The following is a 12881-nucleotide window of genomic DNA, read 5'->3' on the forward strand; positions in this document are numbered from 1 at the left end:
GACAGTCCTGGAGGCCAGAAAGAAGATCAAGGCAGTGGCAATGAGCAAGGGCAGAGCTGGGATTTAGTGTGACTGGCCCTGGGGAGCCATTGAAGACTTGGGTGACCTGCCATGGTCATAAGAAAGTGGGGTTGAGCCAAGCATGGTGGTTCATGCCTGTAATCCTGGTGGTACTTTGGGAGGCTGAGGTGGAGGGATCGCTTGAGCCCAGGAGTTTGAGACCAGCCTGGGCAACATAATGAGACCCTGTTTCTACAAAAGCTAACATATTAGCTGGGTGTGGTGGTGTACACACTGGTAGTCCCAGCTACTCAGGAGGCTGAGGCAGGTGAATCCCGTGAGCCCAGGAGTTTGAGGCTACAGTGAGCCAAGGCTGTGTTGCTGTGCTCTAGTGTGGGCAACAGAGTGAGATCCTCTCTCAAAAAAAAAAAAAAAAAAAAAAAGAGGAAGTGGGGTTGGAATTTCGTGACTGCTTGGACATGTCACTTGCCTCACACTCGGACAGCCCTGATTCGTTCTCAGGGTTTTCACGCCAGGGCTGACTTTCTGGCGCCTCCCAGCTAAGCTGACACAGACTTGCAGATGTGATTCAGAAATGGAAAACAGGGCTGGGCTCAGTGGCTCACGCCTGCAATCCCAACAATTTGGGAGGTCAAGGCAGGGAGATCACCGGAGGTCAGGAGTTCGAGACTAGCCTGGTCAACATGGTGAAACCCCATCTCTACTAAAAATTAGTTGGTCGTGGTGGTGGGTGCCTGTAATCCCAGCTACTCAGGGTGAGGCAAGAATATTGCTCGAGCCTGGGAGACATAGGTTGCAGTGAGCCAAGGTCACTGCTGCATTCCAGCCTGGGCAACAGAGCGAGACTCATCTCAAAAAAAAACTTTGGGAGGCCGAGATGGGTGGATCACTTGAGGTCAGGAGTTCAAGACCAGCCTGGCCAATATGGTGAAACCCCATCTCTACTAAAAATACAAAACTTAGCCGGGTGTGGTGGCAGGCACCTATAATCCCAGCTACTCAGGAGGCTGAAGCAGGAGTATCGTTTGAACCCAGGAGGCAGAGGTTGCAGTGAGCTGAGATCACGCCACTGCACTCCAGCCTGGGCGACAGAGGGAGATTCCATTTCAAAAAAAAAAAATGGAGAACACGCATGGCCTTCAGCAGAGAGCCTGGAAGATGATAAGCAGCTCCTCGGGACACCCCCTGCATATTCCTTCCTCCCCTACTGACGACAACAGCCTGTCTGGGAACCCGCCATCCTCCAGGAAGACAGTTTAGCAACAGAGGAGGCCATTTTGCTTTGAGAATCAGAACCAAACCCTGCAAGGCCAGGACAGGGAAAGTCCCAGGCAAGTCACGACTCTGGCCAGGGCTTGCTGAAGACAGGAGGACAGGGGGCTGGTGATGGGGGCAGGCGGCCTCTGAATGGCTTTAAGAGCAAGAAGAGATGGGGCATCATGGCTGCCCTGGGAATGACACTCTCCCCCTCTAGCTGGGTGGCCTTGGGCAGGGCCTTTCCCTCTCCAAGCTTCTGAGTCCTCAGCCTGCAATGGCAGACTCTAGCCCCCTTCACACCACCTTGCAGGTGAGTGAGCAGACCCGGCACCAGCACCTGGTGTGCAGCGTGGGAGATGTTTTAGGGATTCTGCCCCTTCTTGGAGCTTTTCTATTAAAAAAAAAAAAAAAACCTTTAAACTTTTTATAGACATGGGGGGTCTCACCATGTCCCCCAGGCTGTTCTTGAACTCCTGGCTGCAAGTGATCCTCCCACCACAGCCTCCCAAGGTGTTAGGGTTACAGGCAGGAGCCAATGTGCCCAGCCCCTTCTTGGATTGTGCAGTGCTTCCTGGGTCCTTTTCCTCTTTCGTCTCCCTTCCCCAGAACTTATATGGGGCTGATCTGACCTCATGGACAGGGCGGGAGCCCAGGTGCCCTTCCTACCCTCCCCAGGGGGCTCTAGGACCCTCCAGGACAGTCTTTGCCCAGGTGCCCTGAGGGCTCCTAGAAGCAGCAGTGAGATGCGCTCTGGAGTAGATGGCTCCCTCTCTGAACCTCCAGGCTTCCAGTCCACAGAGATGCAGCCACAGCCATTCCCAGCTCCACACTTGGCCCTTCAGCAAGGCCTCCTCACCACATCCTGGGCCTGTTCATCCCCTCCTCCCTAAGGCCACCGCCCAGGTCCACACCACCTCATCTCCTGCCTGGACCGTCCATGGCAGAAACCTCCCACCTGGTCTCCTGGCCCCTCCTCAATGATCCCAACTCTGCCCACACCAGAGGTGATCTCCTGATCTCCTCTGGCATGAATCACACTGCTGTGCCCCCCAACCCACCTGGCTTGCTGTCAGTGCACCTCACCCCTCCTTTACCCCTACCTCCCAACCCCTCCCCAGTGTTCCAGCCCCACTAGCCTTCCTTTGCATCTCCCGTGTTTGTGCCCCGCTCCTGCCCCAGGACCTTCGCACATGCTGTCCCTCAGCCCTGCAAGAACCATCTGCTGGAGCTGAGCGGAGGCTGCCTCCTTCGGATGGGACCTGTACCCTTTACTCCTCTATCGCTGTGCCACACCAATCCATCATCACACTTACAATGTCATCTTCTCAGAGGTGAGGCGCATTTCTCAACTGCTGTCTCCATCAAACAGGTATCTGGGGAGGCCTGTGGGTTTGCAGTGGCCACCCTGGGTTCATTCATTCATGGCACCTCCCTTGCCTGGGGGTAGCTGAGTCTGTGACCTCCACGGGCTGGGGGAGCCCACCGGAGGGCAGGGGGTTAGAGTGGCTAGACTGGCATTTAGAAAATCAGCTCGATGTAGAGAATTGGCTCAGATAGGCATTTAGAAAGTCCATCTGCTGCTGGGTGGGCAGTAGTTAGTGGAGCTGCAGGGAGTTTAGTTAGGAGGCTCCTGGGTGTCCTGGTGACAGATAAGGGAGGCTGTGGGAAGGGAGAGAAGCACATGTTTTCCAGAAATAGAGGTCAAATGGAGAGCATTCGGCTGCTGTCGCAGGCGCTGCCCATGCCCCTCCCAGATTCCTCCCCAGCTCCCTTCTCTTTACCCCTCCCCCCAGGGAACTTTCTCTGCCCACAGTAGGTACCTACATTTCCTAGTCAGGCGCCATCTGGCGCTGCTGGAATCAGCTTTGCCTGCAACCCCTGGAGAAGCAGAAGCTCCCAGGAATTCATGCACTGCCCAGAGGGCGGAAGTGGGGGGCTCCCTTAACCAGTCACATGTGGTGGGCATAAAATTCCAGTTCCCTTTCCCCTGATCAGGACCCCTAAGGGGTGACCCAGCACTATATCAAGGTCACCAAACCCCTGTGTAGGGTCAGCTTGTAGGGAACCCGCACTAAGGACAATGACTTCAGAGAAGAAGAAAAGAGCACAAGGTTTTGGCTTGTGCAACGGCGGCCAGTCCTGAGACGGGACACATGGGACAGGGATCCCTGACTCAGATCGAGGGGGGCTTCAGGGTGCAGTGTCCTTGAGGACAAGGGTTTCGTGTTGCCAAAAATCACCAGGGCAGTGACCAAGCTGAGCACAGATGCTGTTCACTGTCCAGAAGAAAGGCCCCCAGTATCTCAGTCCCGCCCCCTCCCTGCTGTGGGGCGGAGCTGGACAGCGTTTTCCTGGCCTGGGCAGCGAAGGCTGAGACATCTGCACAGGGCCGAAAGGGCCAGATCAGGCCCTTCCTGGCAAGCGCCTCCCAGGGGACAATGTCAGTCCCAGAAAGTATGAGTCATGAGCAGAGGACCCCCCACATCCCTGGCCAGGCCAGGAGGTGCCTCCCCAGGGACTGCCCCAGAGGGGTACCATCTCCGGTCATCCTTAGAGTCAGGCAGGCTTGCTAACTTGTCCTCTCATCTCTGTCTTGCTCCCAGACAACCCGTAAACCCCTCGGGGCCCAAAGGCCACGCCTCACTCGACAGCTCGGGAAAGCCAGGCACAGGGGGAGAAGCAACCTGCCGAGGTCATGCAGTGACATGGAGCCACAGCCTGGCTTCCTGACACCCCTTCTGCCCTACCAGGCTGATGCCCAGGTTTGCTATGTGGGAATTCCCCAGGCCCACCCTGCCACCATGCCCTGGCACCCTATAATCTGGAGGCATGTGGGTGCCTGTCACCCAAGCACCCTTTCTGGCACGGCAGGAGGAGAGAGCCAAGCACCGAAGGCAGCCCCCGACCTCAATGACCCCCAGCTCCTCCTGCACCCCTTGACCCTCCCACTCCTCCAGGTGCTGCCTCATGGTTGGTGGGTCCCTATCCTGCCCTGTCCTAGCATGGGTCCTTCGTGGGGAGCTGGAACACAGGGCTGTATGGCACCCAGCACACACCCGGGGCCCTGGGAGAGGGTGTGCCTCTTCCTTCTGGAGTATGAGCTGCCTCCTGCTCTGCACTTGCCTATCAGGCCAGGTGGTGGGGGAAGGGATGCAGGTGTGGATTTCCCTGTAGTCAGGGCTGCCCTCCCACCATCTTGCACGGGGAAGGATGAGGGGTAGGGGTGCTGGGTACACAGGTGGAGTCTCCCTTTCTCTCTTTGGTGCCTTCATAACCCCTTGCCCATCTTCTATCCTGGGAAGCTTTGCTCCTTCGTGGGCCACCTACTCCAGCCCTCCTCCTCAGGTGGCGACAATGGGCTCAGTGTGTTCCTCCCTTCTCCTTGCCCAAGGCAGGATCTTTGGCCCTTATTAATAAAACCAGCCAAATCTGGCTGGTGCAGTGGCTCACACCTGTAATCCCAGCACTTTGGGAGGTCAAGGCAGGAGGATCACTTGAGGCCTGGAGTTTGAGAGCAGCCTGGGCAACATGGCGAGACTCTGTCTCTACAAAAAAATTAAAAATTAGCCAATCATGGTGGCGTGCTTCCAGCTACTTGGGAGGGTGAGGCAGGAGAGGATTGCTTGCTTGAGCCCAAGAGTTTGAGGCAGCAGTGAGCTACGATTATGCCACTGCACTCCAGATGAGGGAGACCCTATCTCACAAAAAGAATAAAAATAAAAAAGTACAATAACAAAAGTCAAATCTATTAAGTGTTTACCTCATGCTTGGCCTATAGCTGAACACGTGGCCCATATGACTATGCCCACAATCCCTGTTTTTTAGGTAGGAAATGGAAGCTCAGAGAGGTTAAGTGGCCCACCCCCAGCACACAGCTAGTACGTGGTGGGGCTTCTATGTACCTCTTAGCCCCGGGCCTACCTCATTCTTCATAAACCCATGAAGGTTGCAGGTCTATCCAACATATACACACGGGAAGCTTCTGGCAGCTTGAGAAATATTTGTGACATGAATAATCACAGCTGTTACTTACCAGGGGCTGCCTAAAAACAGCACTTTGGGCCAGGTGCAGTGGTTCACGGCTATAATCCCAGCACTTTGGGAGGCCGAGGTGGGCAGATCACAAGGTCAGGAGATCAACACCATTCTGGCTAACACGGTGAAACCCCGTCTCTACTAAAAAATACAAAAAAAAAAAAATTAGCCGGACGTGGTGGCGGGCCCCTGTAGTCCCAGTTACGCAGGAGACTGAAGCAGGAGGATCACTTGAATCCGGGAGGCGGAGCTTGCAGCGAGCCAAGATTGCACCACTGCACTCTGGCCTGGGCGACAGAGTGAAACTCCTCAAAAAAAACAAAACAAACAAACAAACAAACAAATAACAGCACTTTGTTTCTATTTATTGATTTGACAGGCAGTTCATTTTTTTAAAAGATGGTTCAAAATGCAAAAGAGATAAGAGGGTGTCTTTCCCCGCTGGCTGCTCTCGCCCCCCCAGCCACCCCAGTTCCCTTTCTGATGCCAGTATCTTCTATTTCTTTCCAGAAATACCTTTTATTTTTGAAGTGGAGTCTTGCTCTTTTGCCAGGCTGGAGTGCAGTGGCATGATCTCGGCTCACTGCAACCTCCACCTCCCGGGTTCGAGTGATTCTCCTGCCTCAGCCTCCCAAGTAGCTGGGACTACAGGCGCCCGCCACCACACCCAGCTAATTTTTGTATTTTTAGTAGAGATGGAGATTCACCATGTAGGCCAGGATGGTCTCAAACTCCTGACCTTATGATCTGCCCTCCTCGGCCTCCCAAAGTCCTGGGATTACAGGCATGAGCCCCCATGCCCAGCCTTTTTTTTTTTTTTTTTTTTTTTTTTTTTGAGACAGAGTTTTGCTCTTGTCGCCCAGGCTGGAATGTAGTGGTGCACTCTTGGCTCACTGCAACCTCCACCACTCGAGCTCAAGTGATTCTCCTGCCTCAGCCCCCTGAGTAGCTGGGATTACAGGTGGCTACCACCATGCCCAGCTAATTTTGTATTTTCAGTGGAGATGGAGTTTCCCCATGTTGGACAGGCTGGTCCCAATCTCCTGACCTCAGGTGATCTGCCCACTTTGGCCTCACAGAGTCCTGGGATTACAGGTATGAGCCACCAGACCCGGCCTCCTTCCAGAAATACTTAATACATTTACTCAAATGTTAGACTACCATACTGATATGATTTGGATCTGTGTCCCCACCCAAATCTCATGTTGAATTGTAACCCCTGATGTTGGAGGTGGGGCCTGGTGGTAGGTGATTGTATCATGGGAGTGGATTTCTCATGAATGGTTTAGCACCATCCCTGTTAGTACTATCCCTATGATAGTGAGTGAGTTCTCATCAGATCTGGTCATTTACAAGTGTATAGCACCTCCCCCATCTCTCTCTTGCTCCTTCTCCCACTATGTGACATGCCTGCCCCCTCTTTGCCTTCTGCCATAATTGGAAGTTTCCTGAGGCCTCTCCAGAAGCTGAGCAGAGGCCAGCACCATGCTGTCTGTACAGCCTGCAGAACTGTGAGCCAACTAAACCTCTTTTCTTTATAAATTACTCAGTCTCTGGTATTTCTTTAGAGCAATGTGAGAATGGATGAATCTATGTACATACTGTATTCATTATCTATTGCTATCGCTGCATAGCAAGTTAGCCCAAAATTTGGCAGCTTGAAATATGAATAAACCTTTTTTATCTCACAGTTTCTGAGGGGCAGGAATTTGGGAGCAACTCAGCTAGGTGATTCTGGCTCAGTGTCACATGAGGCTGTGATCAAGCAGTTGGCCAGGGCTGCTGTCATCTGAAGGCTCAACTGGGGCTGGAGGCTCTACTTTCTGGATGGCTCATTATGTGGCTTTTGGCAGGAGGTCTCAGCTCCTCACCACATAGATATCTTGATAGGGCTACTTGAGTGTACTCACAACATGGCAGCTGGTTTCTGTCAGGGCAAGTGGTCCAAGATGGAACAGAGTGGAAGCTGCAATATCATTTACACCTAGCCTTGGAAGACATGTTTCCACTGTATCCTCCTAAGTACACAGGTCAGCCTTAGTTAATGTGAGAGAGGACCACATTAGGTTCCAGGAGGTGAAAATTATTGTGTGTCATCTGGAGGCTACCTAGCACACACAGTGTCCTGCACCTTGCTTTTTTCACTGCACAGTAGTATTCAGAATGATTCTGTAACAATATACATGGAATAACCTTGTTTGTTTGTTTATTTATTTATTTTTATATGAGACAGGGTCTCACTCTGTCACCTAGGCTGGAGTACAGTGGTACGATCACAACTCACTGCAGCCTCAACCTTCCAGGCTCAAGTGATCCTCCCGCCTCAGCCTCCCAAGTAGCTGGGACTACAGGTGCATACCACCATGCCTGGCTAATTATTTTTTAAAAATGTTTTGTGGAGATGGGGCCCCACTACATTGCCCAGGCTGGTCTTGAACTCCTGAACCCAAGTGCTCCTCCTGTCTCAGCCTCCCAAAAAATATTAGAATTCCAGGTGTAAGCCACTGCACCCAGCCTTTTTTTTATTTTTTAACTCCATAGTATTCCACTGTGTGGAAACATCATGATGTATTTACCCAGCCCGCTATTGATGGACCTTTGGGTTATTCCTGATCATTTGCTGTTACCATCAGGGCTGTAGTGACCATCTGATTTGCAGGGGCATTATTTCCCATATCTGATCGGGTGATACTCAGGGGTGGACTGGCTTAGTCAAAAGGGGTGGTACTTTGAAAACACAGCTGTGAAGTCTTTGCCACTTCTTGGATTAAGAAGTGGGGTCTAGGCCACACGCCATGGATTACGCCTATAATCCCAATACTTTGGGAGGTCGAGGCAGGTGGGTTGCTTGAGCTTAGGAGTTTGAGACTAGCCTGGACCACATGGTGAAACCCCATGTCTACCAAAAATACAAAAATTAGCTGGTTGTGGTGGCACATACCTGTAGTCCTAGCTACTCGGGAGGCTGAGGTGGGAGGATCACTTAAACCCAGGAGGCAGAAATTGCAGTGAGCTAAGATCATGTCACTGCACTCCAACCTGGGTGACAGAGCCAGACTCTGTCTCAAAAAAGGAAAAAAAAGAAAGAAAGGAAGAAAAAGAAAAAAAGAAGTGGAGTCTATATCTCCTCCCCTTGAAACTAGGCTTTTGATAAATTCAACCAAGAGAGTATTACAGAAGTGATGCCGTGCAATGTCTGAGACTTGGTCATAAAAGGTCATACAGTTCTATCTTGTTTCTGGAAGACTTGTTCTTGGAGCCCTTACCTGCAACTTAAGATGTCTAACTCCTGAAGCTGCCATGCTGGAAGGAAGCCCAAGACACTTGAAGAGGCCACATGTCAGCACATCAGTCTCTGTTCCCAGTGACGGTGACACCCAACCTTCAAGTCATGCCAACAAAGATACCAGGCATGTAAGTGAAGTAGTCTCCAGACATTTTGAGTGACCCCCTCCCCAGCTGAGGTGTTAGTCTTCATGGAACAGAAATAAACCATAAAAAGCTAGAATAAAGGACATGAGCATTTGTTTTAATGTATAGCAAGCATTTATATACTTTAGCTCATTTAATTCTTCCAAGAATCTCTCAGGGCAAGTATTATCAACCCCATTTTACAGAGAAGAAGAGCAGGGCTCAGGTTCAGCAGCTCACCCAAGGTGTCACAGCAGGTGACTGAAAGACCTGGATGCTAACTTGGGTCTTTCTGGCTCCAGACCCACCCTTGTACATGGGTTGCTTGCTGAAAGAGGGAAACAACTCATTGTGTCAAACGTTCAAGCTCAGCCATAAGAAATTTATAGACCCAAAGAATACACTGAATTAGATCAGAATTTCCATGCCTGGGTCCTCTGGGAGCTATTTTTGGCAAAAACCGCTGGAAAATTGTGCATCCATTCTTCCTGCCAATGTTGTGTAGGCAGGGAGGAATATGTAAACTCTCCACTGTTGGCGAGAATTCTGTTCATTGAGAATCTCAACTGGTCAGATGGTCTTACAGTTAACTATCCTGCTGATTAACAAACAAATGAAGCTATTATTCCCTTTAGTAAGAGGAGACCTTTCTTTTACATTTAAATTAATTGTTGCTTTCTGATCCAACTGAGGAACAAGTTAGGAGGAAAGTTTCTAAACGTGAAATTCTGCCAGAGCACTTGCTGCCAAATGGGTTTCTCCCTACTGGTGATGAGTGGTATTGCAACTCAGCTCTATTAGACAAAAGGGAGGTGAGAGACACATGTACATGGGGCAATCTCTGGTGCTGGAAACAATTTCAAGGGAAGGCTTAACTAAGAGACAGTGTCACAGAATGATTACACATGAGTCTCAGGAGTCACAAGATCTGAGTTCAAATCCCTGCCTTGTTGCATATCCATTAGGGTCCACTCAGGAAAACAGAAACCACATCAGGTATTTCAAACAGAGGGAAATGGATACATGAATGATGAGACTATCAGAGATGAGCATCAGCAGGAAGCCAGTACCTCCCGGAATGCAAGAGGGAAAACCAGAGGACCCCGTATTACTAGAGCCCAGGAGCTGGGGCCATCTGAAATGCAGGAATGGCAACTGAACCGTTCCAAAGGCTAGACTTTGCCAGGGACGCTGGAGCCACAAAGAAGTCCCTGCTGCTGCAAAGATGCCACTTGAAGCAGGGACAGGGAGAAATGCCACGCTTTAACCCTTCCTCTCACCCTCCAGCCTCCCTCCAGGCTTCCTCTTTGTTTAACTCAGTAGGGAGCCAGTTGGCAAGGAGGCCTGGGATATGTTGGTTCTCACCATACGGAGTTGAGCAAGAGAACAGATATGAAAGCACAGAGGCAAATGCAGCCTATCTCTCTAAATGCAACATTGAGCAAGTCTTAGGCCAAGTGACTTCCTGCTGTGGGCCTCAACTTCCTCCTCTGCAAAGTGGGGATAACATCCTATCTCATGGACCCATTATGATGACAGTCGAGAGATAATCCAGAGAAGGCTGCCGGTACCCAGGCTGACAAGCACTGCAGACTTGGTGGGGCTGTTGGTGGAACATTTCCAGCCCTCCAGAAGTCACCAGTGCTGCGCACTGGGGGATATTTTCCATAGGTACTTTCTTAGATTTTAGTACAGGAGGGAGCAGGAATGGGGGAATTAGCTTTGAGGTAATGTCCTCTTGCCTGAGTCTTGCTCTGTCGCCCTGGCTGGAGTGCAGTGGCGCAATCTCAGCTCACTGCAACCTCTGCCTCCAAGGTTCAAGCGATTCTCCTGCCTCAGCCTCCTGAATAGCTGGGATAACAGGGCTGTGCCACCACGCCTGGCTATTTTTTGTGTTTTTAGTAGAGATGGGGTTTCACCATGTTGGCCAGGCTGGTCTCAAACTCCTGACCTCAAGTGATCCTCCTAACTCAACCTCCCAAAGTGCTGGGATTACAGGAGTGAGCCACCGCACCCAGCTTGCCACTGCCTTTTGTATAGAGGTGTTCCAGACTAGTTTGCGTTTTCTAAAGGCTGAGTGTAAGGGAATGTGGAGTGTATGTTCATGGTAGGTGTGTGATAACACATGAATGTATGCGTGCAGGATATGTGTGTGAGTGTGGAAGCGTGTGTGAGAATGCATGGCATATGTATATTGTATAAGAGTGTGTGGTGTATGAGATGTATACTGTGTGTTTGCAAGGGTGGTGAATGTTGGGCCGTAGCCGTGTGTGTGAATGCATTGTTGAGTGTGCGTGTGCTTGAAGTGTGTATGGGTGGTGGTGGAGTGTGAGAGGGGCTGCAGGGTAAGAGTCGGGTTCTCCATCTGTGCTTCTCATGTAGTGCTCCAGAAGGTCCTTTTGAGAAATCTCCAAACCACAGCCTGCTGGGCCCTGTGTCAGGGCAGAGTCGGGACCAGGGGCCCAGGTGGGCTGAGGTTCTTCAACTCAAGACTAAGCTCTTTGTCTTTCTTTTTTTTTTTGAGATGGAGTCTCGCTCTGTCACCCAGGCTGGAGTGCAGTGGCGCAATCTCGACTCAGTGCAAGCTCCGCCTCCCGGATTCACGCCATTCTCCTGCCTCAGCCTCCTGAGTAGCTGGGACTACAGGCGCCCGCCACCTCGCCCAGCTAGTTTTTTTTTTTGGATTTTTAGTAGAGACAGGATTTCACCATGTTAGCCAGAATGGTCTTGACCTCCTGACCTCGTGATCCGCCGGCCTTGGCCTCCCAAAGTGCTGGGATTACAGGCATGAGCCACCACGCTCGGCCGACTAAGCTTTTTCTATTGGGCATGTGACCTTGGCAGCCCATGTGACCTCTTCTTCTGTACTTCAGTTTCTGTTTGGTTTTTTGTTTTATTTTGTTTTGAGACAGGATCTCACTCTGTTGCCCAGGCTGGAGTACAGTGGCACAATCATAGCTCACTGCAGCCTTGACCTCCTGGGCTCAAGCCATCCTTTTGGCTTGGCCTCCTGAGTAGCTGGGACTAAGGATGCACACCAGCTAATTTTTAAAATTATTTTTAGCAGAGATGGAGTTTCACTATGTTGCCCAGGCTGGACCTCAGCCTGAGTGGTGGCTCTGTGGACATACAACTATGTCAAAACTCACCAAGTTGGACACTCAGATGTGTGCATGTAAGGGATTGTGTTTTCCCTTGATAAACACTTTTTTATGACACAGAGTCTCCCTCTGTCACCCAGACTGGAATGCAGTGGCACCATCATAGCCCACTGCAGCCTCAAACTCCTGTGCTCAAACGATCCTTCAACCTCATCCTCCCTGGTAGCTGGGACTACAGGCAGGTACCACCATACCCGGTTAATTTTTGTATTTTTAGTAGAGATGGGTCTTGCTATATTACCCAGGCTGGTCTCAAACTCCTAGACTCAAGCGATCCTCCTGTCTTGGCCTCCCAAAGTGCTGGGATTACAGGCATGAGCCACTGCACCCAGCCAATAAACACTTTTTGAAATCCCCTTTTTTTAAAAAAAAAAAAAGTAATCAATGGATTGTAGGAATCATGGTAATAAAAGACTGATTCATGCTACATAAAGTGGATGAACTTGAAAATATTATGTTGAGTGAAAGAAACCAGACACAAAAGACCACCTAGTGTATGATACGGTATGATTCCATTTTTATGAAATGTCCAGAAGAGGCAAATCCATAGGGGAAGAAAGTGGATTAGGGTTTACCAGGGTCTGGGACAAGGGGGATGGGGGGTGACTGCTATGAATATGGGGTTGTATTTTAGGGTGGTGAAAACATTCTAGAACTAGACTGATGGTTATATAACACTGTGAATATACTAAATGCTACCTAACTAACTGTACTTTAAATTGGTGATTTTTATGTGATGTGTATTTTACCATCTTTTTTTTTTTCTTTCCTTCTCTTTTGGAGACAGAGTCTCACTCTGTCACCCAGACTGAAGTGCAGTGGCGCGATCTTGGCTCACTGCAACCTCTGCCTCCCAGGTTCAAGCTATTCTCACGCCTCAGCCTCCCGAGTAGTTGGAATTACAGGTGTGTGCCACCACACCCAGTTAATTTTTGTGTTTTTAGTAGAGATGGGGTTTCACCATGTTGACTAGGCTGGTCTCAAACTTCTGACCTG

At 50.5% G+C, this 12881-nt stretch overlaps 1 long non-coding RNA gene across 1 annotated transcript; it reads left to right on the plus strand.

Annotated features, from left to right (window-relative positions):
• Positions 1-2464: 2464 nt before the first annotated feature.
• Positions 2465-8631, plus strand: LOC108541209 (uncharacterized). The gene is made up of 3 exons (XR_001888901.1): positions 2465-2609; positions 3882-4040; positions 8559-8631. It is a non-coding gene; the product is annotated as an uncharacterized LOC108541209 (long non-coding RNA).
• Positions 8632-12881: the final 4250 nt, after the last annotated feature.

Source organism: Rhinopithecus bieti, unplaced genomic scaffold, assembly GCF_001698545.2.
Source record: "Rhinopithecus bieti isolate Rb0 unplaced genomic scaffold, ASM169854v2 scaffold_19459, whole genome shotgun sequence".
NCBI classification, from domain to species: Eukaryota; Metazoa; Chordata; class Mammalia; order Primates; family Cercopithecidae; genus Rhinopithecus; species Rhinopithecus bieti.